We start from the raw sequence: 9,875 nt of genomic DNA, 5'->3' as shown, positions 1-9,875 counted from the left end.
GTCCGATTAATTTCTTTCTAATTTTAGTAGAGGCGGGGTCTCGCTCTTGCTCAGGCTGGTTTCGAACTCCTGAGCTCAAATAATCCGCCCACCTCGGCCTCCCAGAGAGCTAGGATTACAGGCGTGAGCCACTGCGCCCGGCCTAGGAATACACATTTAAGGTTTCTCCATGTCTTTTCATGGCGTGATAGCTCATTTCTTTTGAGTGCTGAATAATATTTCATTGTCTGGAAGTACTACAGTTTATTTGTCTACCGAAGGACATCTTGGTTCTTTCCAAGTTTGGGCAATTGTAAATAAAGCTGTTATAAACGTGTGCACATGTTTTCAACTCATTTGTGTAAATAGCAAAGAGTGTGATTCTCGATCAGATGCTGAAGGTATGCTCAGTTTTGTGAGAAGCTGCCAAATTGTCTTCCAAAGTGGCTGTACCATTTTGCATTCCTACCAGCAGTGAATGAGAGTTCCTGTTGCTCCACATCCTTACCAGCATTTGGTGTTGTCAGTGTGCTGGATTTTTGCCATTCTAATAGGTGTGAGTGGTATATCATTGTTGTACTTTGCAATTTCCTAACAAAATATGATGTAGAGCATCTTTTCATGTGTTTATTTGCTATTTATGTATCTTTTAAATAAGTTTTACTTTGGGTGTAATTTAGCCTTCACCTGGCAAAACAAATGAAAATTTTCACACAATTCTATGAATTTATTTTAAAAACTTCATCAACCTCACCTCCATGCCCTTTTGTTCTGACTTATATTTACCTACAGTCAGGCTTTTCAGAATTTTTTTTCAGTTGGCTGAGAACATTTAAAAAATAATAAGATCCAAACAGGAGGAATTTCTCCTCTCACCTCTGCTCTTCTTGCTTTTCCCTCATCCACTCCCACATCTTTTCTTCATTACTTTCCATTCCAAACACTCATTATCCTGAAGCCCCTTCGGACACTTCCCTCCGAATTCCCTTCTGTATGTCATCTGGAAGAAATGCACTCTGTCCACGGACACCAAGCTCACCTGCTTCCCACATCCTTTCTCATTCCCCACCTGTGTCTGGACCGAGTGCCACTGAGCACCGTGGCACCAGAGCACCTGTGAGACCACTGCATGCCAGGGTCTGAGGATCAGTGACCTCAGGTAAACATGCACCGGAGTCCCCAGAGACCCCCACCTCTCAAAGGAACCACCCCCCGTGCTCCACAGGCTCTGTGGGATAGTGTACTCAGAGTAAGCATCCTCATGCTCTGCTGGAAAGTGTCCAATAGCTTAAAGAAGCTCATGACTAGTTCAAGACCAGCCTGAGCAAGAGCAAGACCCCACTTCTACTAAAAATAGAAAGAAATTAGCTGAACAACTAAAAATACATAGAAAAAATTAGCCGGGCATGGTGGCGCATGCCTGTAGTCCCAGCTACTTGGGAGCTTGAGGCAGAAGAATTCCTTGAGCCCAGGAGTTTGAGGTTGCTGTGAGCTAGGCTGATGCCACGGCACTCTAGCCCGGGCAACAGAGTGAGACTCTGTCTCAAAAAAAAAAATTAATTAAAAAAAAAGAAGCTCATGACTAAAAGACTGAAGGGAGGGGAGAAGGCAGCAGAGTTTATATTTTCAGGCAATAATAGCTAACATTTCCTGAGTGATCACTGTGTGTCGGACAACTTAGATCTGTTAATGAATTATCACATGCTCCTGCACAACAGCACTGCGGGAGGCTCTGGAATGACCCCCTGTTGTATAGATTGCTGCTGATGGAAGCCTCAGTCTCCAAATCCTCTGCCCCAGAGCCTGTGCTGTTCTGCTGACCGGACGTGCTTCCCCCACACCCCTTCCTTTGGCTTTGGTAAAGGAGACCTCTGAAAGATATGTCATTTAATATATTACTGACGTATTCCTTCTAGCATATGAACCCCGATAAGGTCAGTAAAATGTGTGAAAAGAAACTAAAAGGCCATGCCTATGAGTGTTGGGTTTCCGAGTGTGCAAACACTCGGACTCTGAACAATCCTAAAACATCCAGACAATTTTAAAGGATCTTTATGCTTGGAAATTACACAAATAATAAAAAATTAGTGATAACAGGAGTTAATTAAACATTCCATTTACTTAAATTTTCTTTAATACTATTTTCTACCTTACTGTTTAAAAGTTATCCAAATTTAATATTTTCAATAAATTTTGAGAGAAGATAAATAGGCAAATTTCATCTCAGCTAAATAGTCACTCAAATTATAAGTGCTGTCGCTATACCTTCCTCAACCTTGGTTCCCTTCATCCAGTTAAGACTTGGTTGTGCAGAGTTAGGGGCTCTGGTAGTGACATGATCAAAGGCTCTGACCCTTGTCACCAAAGTACTCACTAAGGAGTCCTGGCTGAGGGAATGCAATTATTTGACATCATCTCAGCAACTAGGATGTGTAAATCCACCAAAGTTAGCATTTTCCTTTCCCCACAATGGTGATGGATGGCTTGCTTCTCAGTGTGTGGCTGCGAGGGTGTGTATATTTGTATGTGTGTCTGTACGTTATTTGGGTGGCGGGGCAGGAAGGAGTAGAAAAAGGAGTGAGAGGTAGCTGTAATTAGCTGGTTGTCCTGAATGCAAATAACTCTACGCTCTTCACCCTTAGTGAATATACGAGTGTCTCAGGATGGGAGGAAGAATGAATATCTCCCAAAGACCTTCCTTAGTGATCCTGTAGCATTATTGAAGGTATAAACTGGAATGTTTCTGAACAGGGGAAGAGCAAAATGTAAATGGCATTCCCAAAAAGACAGAAGAAAGAATAAGTGCAAGTTGACTCTTTGGGGGGTTTCCAGGAAAATAAAACGAATCACTTAATAAGTGCAGCGCTGACACCTGACCATCTGCGTCTGTTTCCCTCTGAACAGGGAAGAGACTGAGAACCAAGAGAAAGTGGAGCACAGTTCCCAGGCGCAAGAGTCCAGGAAACAGAGGTTTCTATTTTTAACAGCAGTTACACAAGACTATTGGTTTTTGTGCTTCAAACACAGTGCTATGAAAGACCTTGTCCTTGCAGTTGTCAGCATTTCAGAGATGAAGCAGAAAGCAAGCGCGAGAGCCCCAGTCACTAAGAAGAGCATGGCTGAGCTCCCTGAAGGTCACAGACTCAGCCACCAACTTCTGCCCTATACCATGGGGACCCCCTGACGCCTTCGCTCCTTACACGGCCCCACGAGAGGGACCACTCACTCACTTCCTCTTCTAATTAGCACAAACTGATGTTTTTCATAATTTATATCCAAGGCTTTTTGTTTCATCTTCTCTACATACTTTATTAGGCAACACAAAAATATATTAGGCATTATGCTTGTACACAAAGAGCCTATTATCTAATAGACATGAGAATATTTCTCCCACTAGATTTTAGCTTTATGGAGACATCAATTTCTTTTTTTTTACCAATAAGTACTAACCAAACGATGGTTGAATGAATGAATGTCCAGTTATATTTACTTATACCCATGTGTAAAGGCAAATTTATGGCCAATAGTTAGAATTTATTTAAAAGAAAATTTTAGCTCACCATAAGGAAGAACTAACCATTAGAGTTTTCCCAAAACAAAACAGATTGCTTTAAGGCATAAAATATTCTTACTAGAGGAAATATTTGAAGAAAAGCAGAATTCCCACTTTCTGGTGATGTTGCAGAAAAAAATTACGAAATGATATTATTTTGTGCAAAACTAAAAATGTTAAGTTTTGTATAGGAGCAAATAGCATTAAAAAAAACCTGAACAACCAAAGAGCTTGTAAAATGCACTGTGGATTAAAAAAAAATCATTTTCAACTTCATGTAAATTGGATTTTGGAGTTGTATAATACTTGAAGCATGTGTAGGATTTTAAATGAGGGAGGTGGTAAGAGAACACATTCCAGGCAGGATAAACATTATCAAGGCCAATGATCAAGAAATAATAAACAGGAATGGTTTAGGAAATTAAAAATTTTCAAATATGACTGAAAGGGACAATTTTTATTGGGAAGTACTGTGAGATAAGATGAAATGTTACCTTGAGGCAGTTGTTAGTGTAAGAAGACTGCATGCAGCCCAGAACTGGGTTTCTTTCCAAAGAGAAAACATGCTAGGAGATTATCCATCTTTACCATCTAAACAACATCAGGAAATATCATAAAATTGTTTTTCAGAAAGAGCTATTAATCTAAATTTAAACTGTCAAATAACATCAAAGCTTTACTTTTACAAGCACATTTCTAAATGTATTGAAAAACTTTTTATTTCCATAATAATTGATTCAATAGACAGATAAATTTCCTTTTCCCTGAACAATTCTACCACCAACCAATAGCCCATGTTGCAGGAAAGGAAAAATCTAAACACTTTCCCAAATGTGTTGCAATTTTATGAACATTTTCCAGAATCAATTTTGTTTGGGGGTGGGGGGACACTAATAGCTTCTCTGCACTCATTAACCACATAAAGGATAAACTTTTATATCAAATAATACAAACCAAATAAAGCAGAACTACATTCTTCTTTGCTTTACATTTTGTTCTCTTTCTTGTCTGGCTGCAAAAACCTTTGCATGATTTCCATTGAAAATAGCTCGTGAATTGATGTGAGATTTTACTTACCCCAGGTCCTGTACAGGCCTGGTTTTGATATATTCCCATGTTCTTCCCCACTCTTCAGAGCACTGAGTTGCCTTAAGGGTAAACCAGGCAGACAGTCCTTAGACTTTAGGGCTAATTTCTAATTTACCCCCCTGTGTCTTTCTTTTATCATTGCAAACATGTTTGGTGTCTAATTTGGTTTACTCTTACAAAAGCATGGTTTGGTGCTCATAAAATAGAATGGTTCTTCAAGCAGCAGTATGCTAAACTTTTAGAGATCTTGGAGCCCAATTTTTCTATTAATTGGTGCAGAATTTTAAAATCAAGCAAGCACATTAAAAGTAGACATCAACATGATAGTAAAGCTAAAGCAGTTATTCTGTCTTTTGTTATTTCCACATCACTCAGAAAGAGAAAAGTACTCTTTAAAATTAAAAACTGAGAACAATGAGGAAGAGAAATGTATTTTATTGAGAAAAAAGGCTTTCTGTAGTAATACTCAGTGACAGATAAAGTGATAGGTTTGGAAACTTCTAATGAACGTTTGCACTATTGGCATCAAGTATCTATCCTGAATGGATCATCCTGGGAAAGCAACCAGTGGATTTAGAATAATCCCACTCACCATTGTTTCTACCAAGAAAAGATTTTCTGGGTGCAGATTGTCGGGTAATGCTATAGCCTCATTTGGGATCTTGAACTGGTAGAAGAGACAAAGAAGAATTTAGGAGAAAGGGAGGAGAAGGAGGAATGGAACCATGGACAGAGAGGATTTGTCCCAAAGGGCACATTCGGGATTTGCTTTAATCTATCATATAATCGAAATTTGAAAGAGTTATTAGCATAGCTTCACAACAACTCAAAACTAAAAATCATTGTAGAAAAGAAGCTAAGCACAAAGATGCAAGCAATAGTGAGTATAATTACTTTGCAGACAGATTGATTTTAGTGGACATGTGCAGTTTCTCTTATTTTTTTCTGACCAGTAAAGCTACCACATATATTCAATGCCCAGATTTAGGGGGCATCGTTCACAACTTAGTCTAAGAGATGGAGGAAGACAAAACTGAGATAGGAAGAAAGATTTCTGAGAACACTAGATCTTATAAATTTAGCTCTGCCTGGAGCTACAAAAGTCAAAATACTTTCTTTTGGGGTCAAGCCAGCATGAGTTGAGATTCTGTCATTCACGACCAATAGATCCATCAATTATTACAGACAAAAGGGAAAGGTGTACTTTCAATTATATTCTATTTTATGAGCTGAATTTATGGTACATAAAAGCATTTTCTAGTCAAAATAACCAGAATTATGTAAAGGCAGATAATCATTGGTCTACTTTCATTAAGAGAAATAAGAATGATGTTAACCCTATGTTTGTTTTAGGAATTTTGAATTGGAAAATTACAAAAAATGCTAAAAATTCATAACTCTGCCACATAAACATAAACACATTTTTATTTTTTATTTTACTTCTGTTTCCATTTTTGTTTCTATTTTTACTTGTTTCCCATTTTTGCACATTATTACATCATATTGTGGGAACAATTTTATGTCCTTTTATTACTAAAAAAGCCTTACATTTATAGTTTGAATTGATTATCCACATCATAGGTATACCATAATTTTATAATTTTCTTGGTTTTGGATATTTTAATTATTTCCAATTTTTAATCATTTTAAATAGCATCATGGTAAACACCTTTAAATATAAATTTGAATTCAAATTTCTCATCATTTTATTAAGATAGCATCCTAGAACTGGAATTTGTGATTCTATAGATAAAACAGTTCATAGTCTTTTTGTTCCTTGTTTCTCTTTAACATGACTTCTTTAAAAAGTTTTCTGAATTCATTATCTCTATTCCCTAACCCCTCTCTTACTTGAACCCAGTCCAGGCAGAGTTTTAGCCCTACTGGTCCCCTGGAATCACTCTGCTAAGGTCACCAGTGACTTTCATACCCACAAATCCAATAATCTATTACCATTCCTTATGTTATTGAATCTCTCAGGATAATTTGACATTATGGCTGTTTTCTATTTGAAACACCATCTTTGCTGCCACTCCTTCTCAGTCTGCTTTTCTAGCTCATCTTCCTCTTGCTGACCTGTAGAGGTTGCTTTATCTCTGGGCTTAGTCCTCAAACATATATTCTATCTACACTCACTCTCTAAGTGATCTCATAGGAATGTGGCTTTCATTACCATCTGCGCATTGATGATTCCCATATTTTCACCTTCATCCCAGCCCTCTCCATTGAAAGCCAGGCTTATATCTACTATAACCTGTGTAACATCTACCCCAGATGTTTAAATGGCATTTAAATTTAACATATCTAAAACATAATGCCTGATTCCGTCCCATAAACTCTTCCCACACTCTTCCCCATTTCAGGAAAATGGAAATATAATTCATCTCTCTACTACAGCCAGAAATTTTAGAATTTACTTTAACTTTTCTCTTTCTTCCGCACCTCACATTGTCAACAAACCAGCCCCATAAGATGTATTTTCTATCAAAAAGAAGTCTGACTTCATTTTTCAACTCAGTAAGGATGTTAAATGATAGGCTCCAGTGACAACCGCTCATTTCATAATTCTAATTCTAAGGTAGACAGACGGATAAGGTAAGGAGCCTTGCATTGAGGCTGTTTCCAGTTGAAATATATCCCTGTCTTGCAATATTTTTTGCTTAGCCATTGGGGACTTTCCCTCAAAAGTCAGAAGCTAATAAATTGTCTCTTTATTTGGTACCTTGGAGATTTTTTAGCAAACTGAAGCAATGCACTATTCAGGAAGGTTGAGATGTAGACTTTTTCTTAAAGGGGTGGGAGGGAAGGGTGACGGTGGAAAGAGAAACAAGAAAGAAGTACGTGACATCTGGGCTTCAAGCATGTTCTAGAGCAGAACAGTTTTAGGAAAGTCTTCATAGACCTCCAAGAGTACATGACCCCAGTTTGAAGACTGCTGGTCTAAAATGGGCCTATCACAGTCACATTTGTCACCAGCAAACTCATATCTAGAAAGAATGTTAGTTATTCCAACATACTTACTGAAAAGTCATCCCCCGCCACACTGATTTGAGATACTATCCTTACCATATACTAAATTTCCATATACGCTTGGACCTAATTACTGATATGCTATTCCATTAATTGACCTGTCTGCATAGTCTTAATTTTCACTTAAGAATTTTCTTTCCTTTCTCATTCCTTTCACTTTTGTACAATAGAAAATGTGCTCTCTTCTTCCACATTTTCTTTCAACTGTTTCTTATTTCGACATATGAAAGACAGGAATGTTTTTTGAAATGTTGTTCATATTATAACCAGTCTTTTTTTAATGGTCTTTGTTTTCTTTTAGGTTTTCTGATGTGCAATCATCTCCTCTGCAAACATGCAGATGATATTTTACCACTTTCTTTCCAATTTTTATGCTTCTAATTGTTTTTGTCTGGGCTGCCTGCACAAGCTGGTAGCTCCAACACAATGTTAAATAGTGGTAGAGGTAATGAACATCTTTCTCCTCTTCCTGCTTTAATAGGAAAACTTCTTGTGCTTCCCCATAAGTAGGTACTGGTTTGGGGTTGTGGCATATGCATCTTTTGCGTTAAAGAAATAGTTATCAATTTCTATTTTTGAGGGTATTTAACATGAATATGTGTTACATTTTGTCAAATGCCTTTCCTACATCAATAGAGGTAATCATATGATTTTTCTTCTTAGCTCTTGTGCCAGTTATTAAGCTCCTGATTCTAAGCTGCAAATATTTCGCTCTTACACTTCGCTCCCATAGTAGTAAGTGCTGATGCCTATCAAGCACTGCCCCCTAGAGTTAGTTAACTTTTTAGGTGTGTCTTTCTTATCCTCCCAACTGTATAATTAGTATATTCTATTTTGTACATTTTCTTAAATGTCCCCACAGGGTTAAGTTGAATAAACTTGTTGGGGTAATAGCACTCAACATTTATGGTTTACCTTCTACAACCTCTGTTTATCATTGCTCAGGAAAATCATTAATCATCTTTAACTAGATAGATGCCTGCTGGTACTTACCTGGAATGTTGAAATCACCATATTAGAGACAGGAGAGAAGAAAATTCCAAGGGAAACACTCATTTAAACGTTACTCATTTAATTCAACTGGGACAGCTCCTTCTACTCTTCCCATACTAAAATCCCCTTCTTTGAGAACATTCCTGGTAAGTATCCTTACCAATAGAGAAAAAAATGTCAAAAAGAAAACTAGAAATTTTGCTAGCATTTCTGTGGTTTTAGACTTGATGCGATGTGAGGATGTTCTGATTGGGAAGAAGAATGATCACAAGGTTACAGGGAGAGTGCACCAATTTACAAAGAGCTAGATTCTCGCGTGACTACCTCATGTGTCTGTTGTTTTCTTCTGGGGCAGAAATGTGAGGACAGGGGCAGGTAGAGTCCAGTGTCACCCCTACCCTGCACCTCCAGAAGAAAGCGAACTCCAGTCTGAGGTGCAATAACACTGCGCCTAGGAGAAGGTAGGAGAATGCTAGGAGAAGCAGACTCTCCCTGTTTTACGTAATTTCATACATGAAGAAGATTTCATAGAGAAGATTTCACATACATGAAGAATAATTTCATACATTTCATACATGAAGAAGAATGGAAGAGTAACATCCACAGTTAACTACAAAGGAGATCTCTTTACTTTTCATAGACTCTCAGCATGGAGGCTCAGCCACTTATCTAACAACCACAATAAGAAACAAAGGAAGAAAAAAATGGGAAAAGATTTGCCAAGGCCAGGCCTTTATCCAGGAAGCTTGTAGCTAAAAAGATGGGAGTGAGTGTTAGACACCTAGAATCAGCAGGGTAAGAACTGTAGGCAAAGAATAGAAGGAAACTTTCTTCCCTATCCTTTATTCATCTTGAGTCCCCAATCATTGCTGCAAATACAGGAGACCCTAATGCAGAGTCTCAGAAAACTAGTGGGTAAAACACAAGAAATTACCAGAGTCTGCACAGGTGCCCAGATCTAAACATAAGAAGCACTTGGATGTTTGCAAAAGCCCTAACATGTTTGGCGTTAGCCGTATACCAAGTTGCTTTCTCACACCTGGGAACATATTAAAAGAAAGGACACTGTATTTCCCTTCTTTGTGCTTTTAGAGAAAAGTTGAAAAAGGTCTAATTCTTAACTAATTTAAAGCTGTTCTGATGGAGAGATATAATAATGCTCTGGTAGGGAAAGAATCAGTCTTCTCTGAACCTATTTATAGCCCTCAGAATGTGCTTACAGTGTCGTACA

Source organism: Propithecus coquereli, unplaced genomic scaffold (assembly GCF_000956105.1).
Source record: "Propithecus coquereli isolate 6110/MARCELLA unplaced genomic scaffold, Pcoq_1.0 Scaffold3, whole genome shotgun sequence".
NCBI classification, from domain to species: domain Eukaryota; kingdom Metazoa; phylum Chordata; class Mammalia; order Primates; family Indriidae; genus Propithecus; species Propithecus coquereli.
The sequence above is the reverse complement of the archived record's forward strand: the minus strand, read 5'-3'. Positions refer to the sequence as shown.